Genomic DNA, 15,761 nt, shown 5'->3' with positions numbered 1-15,761 from the left:
TGAACGGTGAAAGGCCTGACAAGGTTTCTCTGTTGATTGCACTGCGCTCAAACACGACTCAATGTCACACACGGAAAATCAACTAAGATGACACGTGACGTGTATTATCATAATCGTGTGAATACATGTGTATTTTAGATTCTCCTGCTCTTTGAAAAACTGTGTGCGACCATGACTGGTCCCTGTGTGGCTGCACCACTCATTCCCTCAGCAGTGGCGTCTTCTGCCTTACTGGGAGATCTTCATCATCATCTCTGGTACAATCTCCTCGATCTTCATCATCATGCTGCATCAGAATGATAATTTTTCTCCAGTGAGGAGGCAGCCCTCCTGGTGGTTACCTTACTTTCACACATGCACATGAGGCGGCGGATCATCACTGCAGCTCTGTGGCTCTCCTCTGAAATCCTCTGAACCATCAAAGGGAAAGGCCTGTCTGTCAGTCATGGGGGTGATTAGGCCACTGAGTGACAGGGGAAGGGTGACACTAAGCGGCCGGGCTGAATGCTCCTCCGTCAGGCCCGGCGTGTGTGGGTGACACCGGGGGCTGGGCCGCGTCCCTCACAGGCAGGGATTAGCTTCAGCAGCTGCCATCTCAGCACCACTCTGCTCTCATTCACACAAACACACCCAGAGCTGTAACACAGAAGGTTAGGAGCATATAAACATGTGCTGCAAGGATACAGCTAAATATCTTCATGTTCCAACTGAAACATGCAGCGGTTTTCACACATGTATGAGTTAAATGCTCAGAGGGGAACGTGTCAAATGGTCCTACAGCTGTCAGGAGTGCTGTCCATAAAATATTGATCTCCTGCTAAATGCCTTGAAAAAGGAATTACATATTGTGGAAAAGTCTAGAATCTCATTTCAGTCACAAGTCTACCTTTAGAATATCATTTTTACAAGTTCAAAATGACAATCATGTTAAATTGAATTTAAAATTTACCTTAAATGCATGAAAAAATCCCATAAAAATAGCCCATGCATTCAGTTCAGTTTGACCCCTACAATTACACTGTAACCCAGGGGTGTCAAAGTCGTTCCAGAAAGGGCCGTGTGGCTGCTGGTTTTCTTTCTACCCAAGCAATAGCACACCAGACTCCATTCATCCCATCAAGTCATCAGGTTAAGACTAGACTCACCTTGATGAGATGAATGGAGTCTGGTGTGCTACTGCTTGGGTGGAAAGAAAACCAGCAGCCACATGGCCCTTACTGGAACGACTTTGACACCTGTGCTGTAACCTCTCTAGGGGGCGGACCCCACTCTTTGTGAACCACTGCACTAAGCAGAGCAGCCGGACTTGGAAAACCCTAAACAATTTAGATCAAAAGGATTTAGAGGACTTCCATGAAGATTCTCACTTAGTTTTAGATTTTAAATTTTGGGCCATAGTCCTGAAACAATGGTGTGTAAATCAACAAAATTTTCAATTCAATTTAATTCAGTTTATTTATATAGCGCCAAATTCACAACACATGTCATCTCAAGGCACTTTACAGTTCACCAGATCATACAGTCAAATTTATTCAAAGTTTCTATCTCAGGAAAACCAGTTAATTGCATCGACTTATTGACTCGTAGGCAATCCCTCACACTAAGCATGCTTGTAGCGACAGTGGAGAGGAAAAACTCCCTTTTAACAGGAAGAAACCTCCAGCAGAACCAGGCTCAGTGTGAGCGGCCATCTGCTGAGGCCGACTGGGGTTCAAGTAGACAGAAGCAGAGATACAAAAAGCAGCTGTAAAAGGCGGCCCCGTCCAGTAAACACACAGCCAGGTAGACGAGCTCCGAGACAGCTCCCATGCCAGAGGACGAAGAGAGCACATCCAGCCAGTCACAGTCAGAGAAACAGGACCACACTGGAAAACAGGCCGATCTCCAGCATCTATAAACAAAGGTGTTGATGGAAGCAAAACAGCTGATGTTTATCTCCAGGATAGAGTCACAGCCAAACAGAAACAGACGAGGCAAAGCTACTCTGAGGAAAAGCAGAGAGAGCAGAACGTTAGAGATTGAATTAACAGATTCTGCAGAATAGGAGAATAAAGAGAGAATGAAGCAGAATGATGAAATGGGGGTCCCTATGTCCTCCAAAATTCTAAACCTATAGCAGCATAACTATAGAGATAGCTCAGGATAACCTGAGCCAATCTAACTATAAACTTTATCAAAAAGGAAAGCTTTAAGCCTAGCCTTAAAAGTAGACAGGGTGTCTGCCTCACGAACTAAAACTGGTAGTTGGTTCTACAGGAGAGGAGCCTGATAACGAAGTTACGACTGTAACTACGGTTCTATGAATCCCGGATGACCGCCAGAGGCGGTGCTTAAAGCACGAATAATCACTCTTTCGTATGCACAGGTCGAGAATCTTATACCAACATAGTCACATGTGACCCCCGGTGACACCGGTGTGCCTATATAGTCAGGTGACAGCGACAGCTCAGTCCCTTAATCTTCTTGCAAAAACACAATGATTCCGAGGGACCGTGCGCTCTGGCGGTCATCCGGGATTCATAGAACCGTAGTTTCAGTCATAACTTTCGTTCTATTTCATCCCTACTGACCGCCAGAGGCGGTGCTTAAAGCACGGATGACGATTACCAACAGAGTCCTGAGGAATCACACACAGAAACAACAACCCAAAACATGACCACCTCACTGGGAGAGACCAGTCATAGCGGCCCATGACACACTGACACCCCTGGTGGAATAGCACCGTACACCAGCGGGGGGTTGGAGGCCCCGCTGAATGTACGCCTGTTCCACTACATCCACAATCCAACGCGCAAGGCGCTGTTTAGAAAGGGCCTGCCTCTTGCGGGGCCCCACGTAGCAAACAAACAGATTATTCAACTGACGGAGAGAAGCTGTGAGACTGACATATGCCTTCAGTGCCCGAACAGGGTAGAGAAGTTCATCAGGCCCATCCGTATCAAGGCGAGCACGCTGGAGGGGCACAGTGTGGCTCGCGGATGAAGCCACTTTAGGAAGAAACGCCGCATCAGGCCAAAGAGTAACACCCGAACCACCCGGGTTCCAACGGCAGCAGGACTCGTGAACAGACCGTGCATGTAGTTCACCCACCCGTTTCGCCGAGGCCATGGCGAGGAGAAAAGCTGTCTTTTTTGACACACACTCAAGGCTTGCCTCCTCCAATGGTTCATAGGGAGGAGAGCGCAGGGCAGCGAGGACAATAGAGAGGTCCCACACCGGCCCAACAGTGCGTGTGGGACCTCTCAGTGCATGCCGGGCACCCCTCAAAAACAAGGAAACATCCTTGTTACGACTCACCGTCTCCCCACTCACCACCGAATGCCAGCAAGAGATGGCAGCCACATAGACTTTCAGAGTGGATGGAGAGCGACCTTGAGAAAGCAGTGCTTGAAGGAAGGTTAAAATAACAGAAACAGGACAGTGTACAGGGTCCTCATTTCTTTACTGACACCAGCGGCTAAAAGCCTTCCACTTATGGGCGTACACCCGACGCGTGGAAGGGACCAGACAACTGCTGCCTGGTACGCGAGGCCTCAGCCGACCGCTCCAGGGCGCATTTTGCATGGCCGCCAGTGCCCTGCCATCAGAGGTCAGCCTTGAGAAGGGCTTGGTATCTGTCCAACAGGCATGGAGCTCCTTCACTTACTCTGCAGACGGGAGTACCAGAAAGGACGACCTAGTAGTAGGACGCCGAAAGAAAGCACTGGAAGCCGCAGGTTGGTCCTGTGGAGTGCCCACTACAGAACCATCCTCCTCCGACTGAGAGCCAGAAGAGATATGTGAGCCGGCTTCTGAGTGGAGTGAGCCGGAGTCAAATTGATCCCGAAAATCAGTGCCAGACGCCGCCAGGGAAATGGCATCATCATCTAAAGCAGAGACTCCCGAACCAACGCTCTGTCCTTGGTCAGGGTCTACAGACATGCTAGCGCCACGCTCGCCCCAAATGGGACTCAAGCAACGCCTTCATCCCTTCCAGCTCAGAAGCGAGCTGGGCCACCTGCCCAGATATGCCCTCTGGAACCCTGGGGCTCCTCTTGCTCCTCTTCTGTGGAGGCCCCATAGCCTCAGAAGACACATGTTTCACAGGCTGGCTGGCGCCTTGAAGGCCAGCCAAACGAGCGTTACATATGGACAAAGGCAGGACAGAACAATTAGGGCATGCCGCATCAGTCAAGGCCTCTTCCAAATGATCCAGGCCCAAACAAGAGGGACACAAATCATGCCCATCCTCCAACTGGAGAACGGCCAAGCAAGCTCTACAGCACGGTGCATCCAACATGTCACGCTCACAGGGCTAGGTCAGGTCGAGCTGAAATTGCCACTCTTGACACTCACCGAGCGGACAGATCGGGAGACCCGGTCGAGCAGAGAACGCCAGCAGGGGTTACAGGGCTACAAGAGAACTAGCCAAGCACATTAGTAAAAGTAAAAAGCAAGCCCGGAAGCGGCTGCCACAATAAACAGAAAAGCAAGCCCAGAAGTAGCTGCCACAGTAAACAAAAAGCAAGCCCGAAAGCGGCTGCTACAGTAAACAAAAAGCAAGCCCGAAAGCGGCTGCTATAGCAAACAAAAAAAGCAAGCCAGAAAGCAGTTGCTATAGCAAAAAAAAAAAAAAAAGCAAACCCGAAAGCGGCTGCTACAGTAAACAAAAAAGCAAGCCCGAAAATGGCTGCTACAGTAAACAAAAAGCAAACCCGAAAACGGCTGCTACAGTAAACAAAAAAGCATGCCCGAAAACGGCTGCTACAGTAAACAAAAAAGCAAGCCCGAAAACGGCTGCCACAGGAAAAAAAAAGCAAGCCCGAAAACGGCTGCTACAGTAGTTAACAAGCTGGTCGGAGTCGGCTAACGCCGAGGCACCAGCAACAAGGAGTTGCGGTGAGAACGCGTCCCCGTTCGCCGTCGATAAGAGAAAAAAACTTACCAGACGAAGAAACCAAGTTCTATATAATGAAGAGCTTGCGGAGCCTCTGGAGGGCGAGATGAGCCTCGCAGCTCCGACCTAAGTCTCAGGGCTATCAGTGACTAGCAACAGTGTCTTACCACCTGTTCAACCTGCATGCGAGAGGATGAAAAGGGACTGAGCTGTCGCTGTCACATGACTATATAGGCACACCGGTGTCACCGGGGGTCACACGTGACTAGGGCTGGGTATTGTTCAAAAATTTTCGGTTCCGGTACCAATACCGATACCTTCACTTCGATACCGGTTCCTGAACGATACTTTTTTCGATACCAGAATTTATAATATCAATTCGAAGAAAAAGAAATTTACACAACATAAAAAAGTACAAATCTTGAGGTTTTTTTTCAGCTCTGATTTTTCTATTTACATTTTTCCTCTTACATAAAAAAAAATTCAGTGTCTAATATTCACTGTTACATTGTGAGGACTTTTTTACTTAGCAGTTTTCCTTTAGAAAAATTACCATGTCTGACAAACAAGCCCATTGAATGGGATCCTATTGACAGCGCACCGCTGGTATGTGGGGGTCTGAGCGGCTCCGACAGAAATATTGGAAGGCAGGATGAACTGACTGCACTGATTAAGTTTTCAGGTGGATTTTCTCACTTAAAAACATATTAAAACTATTTTATTCCCACTGATCACAGCAAATATAGCTGCAAGGCAAAGAAAGGATAGAGTAGCTCCGCCCAACGCGCGTCAGACACACTTTGTCACCGCGCAGCCAGAGCAGCAAAGCTGCTTCAGTCGCGTCAGAAGCTGGTACAAGCAGCAAAAATGAGGCAGCAGACGTGATTTTGCTGCTCCTGCTGCGTCCAGTTTGAAAGCAGCATGATTCACTCCGCTCTGGCTTTGCACTGCCCACGGGCTGCTGAGAGGAGGATGGCTGCGCCGGCTGCGGTCCGCTCTTCTTGCAGTCAAACACGAGCAACTTTCTGCTCCTAAATTATTTCTGTGCACGAGGTATTGCATTGCGCACTATTGGCATCGGTCTTAATAAAGCGAAGCTGCACTTTTGACCTGGGGGGCATTTTAAAGGGGTTCCACGAAGCTCGCAACCAGTTCACAACAGATACACATGAACACTGGCTGTAGGCGTGACCACCTATGTATTTTTCCTGGATGACGCAATCATGTTAAGTGTTACAGCCAATCACCGAAACTTGGTACTGAAAGACGAGGCATGTTTCGATATACTGTAGAACTGAAGCATTTCAGTCGGTAACATAAAAGAACCGAAGTTCGGTACCCAGCCCTACACGTGACTATGTTGGTATAAGATTCTCGACCTGTGCATGCGCAACAGTGATCATTCGTGCTTTAAGCACCGCCTCTGGTGGTCAGTAGGGATGAAATAGAAATAAAAGATCTGCCTCCCATTCTACTTTCAGAAATTCTAGGAACCACTAGTAAACCTGCAGATTGAGAGTGAAGTGCTCTGTTAGGAACATAAGTAACAATCAGATCTCTGATATCAGATGGAGCTTGGCCATTTAAGGCTTTATATGTAAGAAGGAGGATTTTAAATTCAATTCTGGATTTAACAGGAAGCCAATGAAGAGAAGCCAGGATAGGAGAGATATGATCTCTCTTTTTAATTTTCATCAGAACTCTGGCTGCACCATTTTGGATCAGCTGAAGGCTTTTAACTACATATTGTGAACTTCCTGATAGTAAAGAATTACAATAGTCCAGCCTTGAAGTAACAAATGCATGGACTAGTTTCTCAGCATCGCCCCTGGACAGGATATTTCTAATTTTTGCAATATTCCTCAGATGACTGACTCTGGTCCAAAGACTATAACTTCTGTTTTGTCTGCATTCAGAAGGAGAAAGTAAAGAGTCATCCAGGTTTTTATGTCTTCAAGACATGCCTGTAATTTTTGTAATGGGTTAGCTTCATCTGGATTTATAGACAGATATAGCTGGGTCTCATCAGCATAACAGTGAAAATTAATCCCATGCTGTCTAATAATTCTACCAATTGGGAGCATGTATAAAGTAAAGAGAATTGGTCCTAGCACTGATCCCTGTGGTACTCCACAGGTAACCTTTGAGCATGTTGAATATGTCATTAACCTGAACAAACTGAATGCAATCAGATAGATACGATTTAACACAGTCTAGTGCTGTTCCTTTAATTCCAACAAAATATTCAAGTCTTTCTAAAATAATATTATGATCAACTGTATCAAATGCAGCACTGAGATCCACCAGGACAAGCACAGATACAAGTCCATTATCTGAGGCCATGAGAATATCATTAGTGACTTTCACCAGAGCTGTTTCAGTGCTAAGTTTCTTAAGCAGAGGTTTAATTACAGCCACCTTAAAAGCTTTAGGTACATATCCCTGTAACAGAGATAGATTAATCACATCTAAAATGGAGGAGGGAATACCTCCTTAAATAACCTGGTTGGAACTGGATCTAACATACAAGTTGAAGGCTTCGATGAAGACAATAATTTTGCTAACTCAGAAAGTTCAACTGAATCAAAGCAGTCTAAATCCGGTTCAGATTCCATGACTACCTCAGATACAATCGCGGATTGAGGAGTGCTTATGATCTTATTTTTAATAAGATCAATCTTATTTATAAAGAATCCCATAAAATCATTGCTGCTAAGAGCAGGTGGAATGGACGGTTCAACAGAGCTATGGCTCTGGGTGAGTTTGGCAACTGTATTAAAAAGAAATCTAGGATTACTCTTATTCTCCTCTATTAATGAGGAAAAGTATGCTGCTCTTGCTTTACAAAGGGTTCTCTTATACAGCAGTAAACTATTTTTCCAGACTAGGAAGGACTCCTGCAGGCCAGTGGAGCGAAATTTTCTCTCCAGTTTCCTAGCATTTTGCTTCAAAGTGCGCAGCTCTGCATTAAACCAAGCAGCAAGCTTTCCATTTTTAATGGTTTTCATTTTCAAAGGAGCTGCATTGTCTAAGGCAATACGCCGAGAACTAGCAACCCCATCAACAAAATCATCAACCTGTGAAGGGGAATAAGCTAAGCTTTTGCACTCTGCAGCACTGCTCAGTGACACAGAGGAGAGGTAAAGTGAAGCAGATTCCTTAAAATGTCTGCACTATCTGATAAAGATCTACTAAAATGGAACCTTCTTTTGGGGGAGGAGAACTCCGTTAAAGTAATCCTGAAGGTTATTAGAAAGTGGTTAGAGAGGACAGGGTTGTGAGAAAATACTGTTATTTCTTCACATTCTATGCCGTATGTCAGCACAAGATCCAAAGTATGAAGATGAGAATATGTGAGACTATTCACATTTTGAACAAAGCCAATAGTGTCTAAGAAAGCATTAAAGGCTGCTCTTAAGCTATCGCCTTCAATGTCAGCATGGATGTTAAAATCTCCTACTATGATGACCCTGTCAATATTTAATACCAAATCAGAAAGGAACTCTGAAAACTCATCTAAAAATTCAGAGTAAGGACCTGGTGGACGATACAAAGTTACAAAAAGAAGTTTTCTTGCTAAAAACTAAACAGTCTTTCCAAAAATGTTGGAGGAAGATTCTCAGTCATCCAGGTCATAATCATTCCAAAAAGTAAAAAAAAAAGCTTCCAGGATGGGAAGCACACCATCTTCAAACTTGGAAACAAAGTCCAGGGGATTCTTTTCTTTGGCTTTTTTGGAATGACTACTACTTAGATGACTGAGAATCTACACCAGCATAAACTAAAATGTGTTGTCATTTTCTCTTAAAATAAGTGCATGCTTTCTTGAATTTAGAAGGTAAGTGAGACATTGCCAATGGAGCAATCAATTTACATTTAAAATAAGAAAAAACAATTGCTTTGTCTTATTTTGTGATCATACTATCTAATTATCTTATTTTTAGAGTAAAAATACTCCATATTACATTAACAAATTATCTATTTAAATACTAAAATTAAAGTTAAATACACTTAATTTAAGAAATTTTTGCTTAGTTCTGGATCATTTTTGCAGTGCATGTAGCAGGATGTGAAATTCGATCCGGAGGAAAAGTATCCAAGCTTCCAAAGACTATCAGCCAGCATCTTTAAGGAATCCCAAAAGTGTCCTGATTTTGGCACTGTTGGCTGGCTTGATTGCCCCTGTCTTTCACCTTTCTATCTCTGCCCTGTTCCAATTCACTCACCAGATCCACCTGTTCCAAATTCCTATTTAAGCTGCCTGTTTCCCAGCCATCAGCTCAGATTATTCTTGAGCTTTTGGTTAAGAGAGGTTTCTAGCATTCGGAATGTCTGATCTTGATCTGTTTCTGCCTTTGGACCTTTGAGCCTGCTTGCCCCTGTCTTATTAGATGGCATGCCTGTCTTCAGTTTCCTGTCGGACTCTTTTGTGGTTTGAACCTGGATCTGCCTCTTGACTTCGCCCTTGCGGATAACTGTCTACCTTCATCCACATGGATCTGATCTCCTGTCAGCTTTGCAGCCTTCCATGTCTGGAACTCTCTGACCGCTTCGGCTGCCTCTGTTTAGTCGACTTGCACGTTTATAATCATCCTCCTTCAGTTTTTTTTTGCAGTCACTAACCTGTGTTTCTCTCCAATAGAAGTTCCTGCTTCTGATGCCCTAACCGCTGAAAATCCGCAGATCCTCCTGTGTTCAAAATAAACACTTTTAAGTATTCAACTGTCTGTCTCGACTGAATTCTGGGTCTTATGTTCTCAGCTTATTACAAAAAGGGATTTTAATTTGTTTTTTTCTACATAACTGCTGTGACTGGTCAGGCAAAAGCTTAAAAAACAAATCTATCAGGGCAAATATTTCTTCATTTCTACCAACAAGGTGTTGGTTTTGTATAAGGTTATCTTTACTGGTGACTCTTTCCCAGTTTTATCCTCCCTGTTTGGTCCACAATAGAAGGAGATCACCACCATCCTCCAAAATAAGCCTCAGCTGCTTTTTCTCTTTCACTCTCACCTGAAACGCTGCTGTGGAAGACATTTTCTTCAGTTTAGTGACATTAGATGCCGCTCAAAAGGAAGACCGAGCAGTGAGTAGCGCTTGAGAACTTTTAATGGACTTGATAAAGGTTTTGCCTTCGCTGTCATCAGGTACCTCGACGAGGACGGTACCTTCCGCTCTGAGCCATCAGCAGGCCTCATTTCACCTCTCAATGAGACAGACTATAATGAGCAGGGCTGACACCCTGACAACCCCCCACCCTTTGCTCTTTCTACATGCACGTCCCTTCCCTCGTTAACACACCCCTACACACACACACCCCCATCAGCCCCTCTAACCTGGAAAGCTGCACATCTTCAGCTTATTCAGCAAAGTCAAATGCCACCCAGCCACGTTTCTGCTCCCCTGAGCTCACATTCACGCCTGGCCACCATCTTGGAAATGGGATTGTCTGTTAATATGACAAGGCGGGGCCAGAATATTTGTACAGTGTACTTCAGTGCAAAGACAATTCATTACATTAATAGAAAATAAAGAGATTTAAAGCAAAATGAAGGCAAATAAAGATAAGAAAAATAATAAAAACAAGTCAAAGAGTTCGACCAGAACCTTAAACTAATAATACCTCAGATAAGAGTTTAACTTTAACAGTCAAAGGAAGCTCTAAACAAATTCAGCTTCAAATAACTCAGCCTTTTAGCACTTTTCCAGTCTTCTGGAAGTTTGTTCCAGATCAGTTGAGCTTATGAACTAATTGCTCCATGTTTGGTTCTAGTTCTGAGCCGGGGGGGGATTTACCATTAGGCAATACTAGGCCTAGGGCCCCCAGGAACTTGGGGCCCTAGGCGACTGCCCATAAAACTCTGTTTACATGTATGGTTAATACAACTATTCCTTATTTGTGCACATTAATTATGTTTTTAATAAAAATCCTTTTAATAAAATGCCATCAGAACGCTTATAATATTAATTGTGTCTCAGTGTCCACCATATTGGATCAGTCCATTTGCTGCACATGTTCAGAAAGTTCCAAACAGACAGCAGCAAACCATTTGAAAACAAACGGTAAGAAGAGCAGTGTTGCCAACTTAGCACTTTAGTCACTATATTTAGTGACTTTTCAGACCCCTCTAGTACTTTTATTTCAAAAAATTTGCCTAGTGCCAAATCTAGCGACTTATTTCTGCTACTGGAGACTTTGGCGACAACATATAAAGACACTGAACTCTGCTCTCTCTGCTCAGCAGTAGATTGGTAACCCTGCCTCATGCTCTCCTCTATCTTGTCATGATTCATGCTGCTATTATTTCATCCAGTGGCAGATCTAGGGGGCAGCTACTTGGGCTACAGCCCCGGATGTTTCCCCAAGAGACCTGGATCTCGCTTCTGAGCTGATCTGAATAAAATGTGCAGTACTGGAATTCACCAGATAGTGGAAGCATGCACAGGAAAGCAATCTGTAGCATTCCAGAAGAAGCAGAAAAAGTTGTCACTTATAGCTGTTGCAAAACAAACTAATGTCCCATGTAGGTGAAGCTGACTGACTGACTAGACTTTCTTTGTCCTGGTGTTGTATAAAATTCTGTTCCCCTTGTGTCGGTAGCGTGCATTGAAGCCAGAGAGGCGGACATGGTGGATGGGATCATTTTTATCACTTTTCACGCTAAAAAACAACTCCTATAATCATATCACAGTTGTAACATCCAGTATAATCAGCAGCTGTTGTCTATAAAATTGTAAAAAAAAAAATAGACGAGGTCCTTTAAGCTGTTTTGTGTTGTTTTTTAAAGGCCAAGAGAATCTGTCTTTTTCCAACTTTTGTAACTTCAGCCTGACAGAAATAAAAGTCAGTCACCAAATCCAGTTTTCCAACACATAGTGAGTTTTTATAATTTTTCATAGGTGGTATGAGAGTATTGAAACTGGCTGATAGCAGGGCACAAGAGTTAAGAGTTCCTGAAAAGATGAGAGTGCAGACTTTCTGGTTAATCCCATATAAAATATGACAGATTACTGGATTAACTAAATTTCTAGTATACAACATGCTATCACACGTAACAATTTTTGATCATTTGGAAACGGTTGCTCTTTATTTCCCGAAAGATATGGGAGGAGGAGAGGAGAGAATGGATATTTTAGCTGCCTGAAATAATCCGTTCCCCCTCCAAGACATGGGAAGAAATTAATTCACCTGCAAGTCTTTAACTGTGTTTATTTCTCTCTTCATCAACAACAAACTCTGTGGATTTGGTGATATTTGATCATTATTTGCCAAAATTAAAGGAGGGGAACCATATATTTGAGCCACCTGATACAATCCGTTCCCCCTTTTATGATCTTTATGAAAGGTATTTTCTATTTAAAGGTTTATCTAACAACTTAAAAATATTCCAATAAAAAATTTAAACCAAACCTCTGGGCTTTGTTTTCCAAGTTTGAAGATGTTTTGTTCCATCCAGAAAAATTTCTTAATTCAAAATGTCTGGAGTAATGCTACTGCGATATTTTGAATTTAGAATTGAAAATACATTAAATAAAGATCATCAAACCAACAGACATTTATTTTGTTTTGGATTTCAAAATATAAAATAATAAATGTTTCAAATATAATATAGAAGAATAATGACTGTTTCAAACTTCACAGGATTTGTATATTTTTTCCCATGTTATGGGAGGAACAGATTATATCAGAGGGCTAAAATATTTGAGCTCATAACTTCTCATAACTTGTTGATGATCTTATGTTCCCCAAATCCATAGAATTTGTTGTTGATTAAGCGAGGAATAAACACAGTTAAAGACTTGCAGGAACCTTTATTTAATCCCATCTTATGGAGGGGGAACTGTTATGTGTGATAGCATGTAGTTAGTATACTAGAAATTTCTTTAATCCAGTAATCTGTCATATTTTACATTAGAACTGGATTTAACAGAAAGTCTAAACTCTAATCTTCACCATCAGGGTCCCTGATCCTTCCCTGATTTCATCCAAATGAAAAATGGAGAACAGATAAGTAGATCATGGCTTGTCTACAGTGAAAAGAAGGACTGGGTTATTTACTTTTGCCTTTTTGAAAACACAGGAAGGAGCAATCAGCTAAGTGAGCTTAGTGCTTGGAAAAAAAATTTAATTCCTCTTGAGACAGCATGAAAAGTCAGCTGAGTACAAAACAGAGAGGAAAACAACAAGAAAAGGGACAAGAAGAGAGGGACAAAACCTGGAACAGATAATAGATGTCTATTCAGATAAAATTTCTGTATCTGTAAATTGGGTCTATTTCCTCATTTGTCTTCTCTATTCAGAGGGGCCCCCCTGTCTGTCTTTGCTAGGGCCCCGGATTTCCTAAACCCACCCCTGGTTCTGGGTGAAACTTTCAAAAATGAATAAAAATGAAAATGATGGATTTTTTTGTTTGTTTGTCTTAATATGGTGTGCAGGAGGTCAAACAAACATTCATTGTGTTTTACAGTGCTTTAAAAAATATGTGTACTAAATACATTTAAACAATAAATGTAAACGTTTCTGTCAACAAAGATTTGTGCCATAGCTTGCAACACGTTCCAGCGCGGCGCAGTGCAGTGCCAGGCAGGTGGCTGTTGTAAACAAACCCTTGGGTTTGTCTCAGGCCATGGAAAAAAGGGAAAAAAAAAAATAAGATAGCTGATGTGAACAGAGAATTTAAAGAAAAATGCACCCAATCATTTGCTTTCATTCCCGATGTGGAAGGATTGCTTGCATGCTTGCTTTCTAATGAGAAGTTGTCAAATAATAAAGAGTAATTTGGAAATGCATTTCCAGGGAAGGCATGTTAAGTATGCAGCTGACCACCTAGTTGGGAGTGAGGAAAAAAGAGTGAATGCTTCTGGATAAATTAAAAGAGAGCAAAGATAGATTGATGAAGTGGATTGCCTCTCTAAACTCCACTACTGCTAGTTTTGCTGCAAGCATAGAAAACCGTTCACAGATCAAACAGGTAGCGCTCTCATGCAGGTAGTGAACTTTTTCCTTTTTTTGCCCCAAAACCTCAAAATAGAAATAACAACATAAATCTGATTTCTTTATAATGTTTCTATAATTTCATCAGTGCTGCAAAACCTAATGCATTAATATTGGAATGGAATTTAAACTTAAAGAACCAAATATCATTCAGCAGAGTAGTCACATGATGTGACATTTGGTCCAGGATAAACATTTAATCATGAATGCTGTTGTTTTTTTTTTTTTGTCATTATGGTTCAATATGGCTCTTTGAACAGTCTGATGGACGTTTTTAGGTAAACCCATGAAATCACTGTTGCAGTAATTGATTTTTCTAAAGCTAAATTTATGAATGAGTTTTTCTAGATCCTGCTTGGACATTAGTTGTAAAATTATACATTGAGTTTAAGAGTATTTTGAAATAAATAAAAAGAAAAAAACAGAAATGTTTATCAGACACCAGCTGCTTTGTAGATGTTTTTCCCTGTTATCTCCTGGCTTCATATATAAAGGCCTGATCTGAACGGCTGATTGCCGCTTCATTTCATTCATTTCATCTCAGCCTCTAACTGTGCACCCCCCAAACAGAAAACAGCCAGCTCAGCACGGCGCCATGCATCCCCGGCGCCCCAGAGGTAATGTAGCCCACAGTTGGATGCTGTAGTGGCAGCGGGGTTCACCGAGTGCTTCAAGCGGTGATCGGTGTGGCAGCCAAACAGAAGAGCACCGCGGTCCGAGCTTTTTGCTTCACTACACTGCCATTATCTAAAGGCTGACTTTGATATATTGAACATCAAGAAACAATGTTCGTTTTTACTACATCAGGCTTCCTGTTTGGCTTCATTAACATATTATGACATTTATCCTGACTTGCACATGGACACAGGTCTGAGAGAGACTTTCATGGTAAGATAATCTTGAGCAAAAGAGTCACTGTTTTAGATTCTTTGCACAAAAGAACATTTAAATATAGATGATTTTGGAATTTGAAACTTTTCCTCACCTTAAATATGTTAAAAAATAAGCTGGATTGTTCTATAACTAGGATCAAATTAGATTGTAAAATTGTATTTAGTTGTCTAAATATTTCTTAAGCAGCTCTGTGCAACTTTTAGCCACTATTGGTGCTAGACCTAAAACTTTAATGCTACGTTCAAACCGGGCTCTGATAAAGCAGCAGATGCAGATAGTTTACATTCAAAGTCAATGGTTGATGAGCATTTAGGCGCATCAAAAGGTCTTGCAGCGCTTTTCGTGCTGCAGCAGCAGCAGCGCATCTTGACGCCTTTGTATGAATTACTCTGATGAAGAACTCTGATCTTCACAACATAGCCTTGCCCGCTAACAGAAAGATTAGTTAAAGGGGAATTTTGTTTTGTTTTTTTACATTGTCCCTTGATTTTACATTATTACATCATGTTCTACTCACCCATATGAGTTTTGTGTCATTTGAAGCCGTTCTGAAGATATTCCGTATATCCAAGTAACGCCTTCCTATGAGCAATGACTGGAAGGAACAAACTAAACTGTTCATAATTTATTCTTCATGTTACGCCAGCATTCACAACATGTAGGCCAATCACTGTCCCCCAGAATATCCACGGTTATATTTTTTATATTTATATCTTTTAAGAACAAAGCGACGCGTGTATGACGTCATTCGCGCTGGACTGGAATTTTTTATTTTTTTTCCAATAAAACTTTATTTAACCAATGTACATTACACCAGGCGGCTGCGCACTACCCCTTATATATTCAGATAGCTAATCTGAATAGTTCAATTCCATTTGGAGAGCGAGATCCTCTGTGGTAGCAGCAATAGACATCTTCCAGGCATGTGAGGAAAACTAGCCGGCGCGCGCAGATGAGTCACGGTGGTGGGCCTCATCAGATACGACAACGACCAGG

This window comes from Cyprinodon tularosa, unplaced genomic scaffold (assembly GCF_016077235.1).
Source record: "Cyprinodon tularosa strain WSP-4 unplaced genomic scaffold, ASM1607723v1 ctg78, whole genome shotgun sequence".
In the NCBI taxonomy this organism is placed as follows: domain Eukaryota; kingdom Metazoa; phylum Chordata; class Actinopteri; order Cyprinodontiformes; family Cyprinodontidae; genus Cyprinodon; species Cyprinodon tularosa.
Note: the sequence above shows the minus strand (reverse complement) of the source record.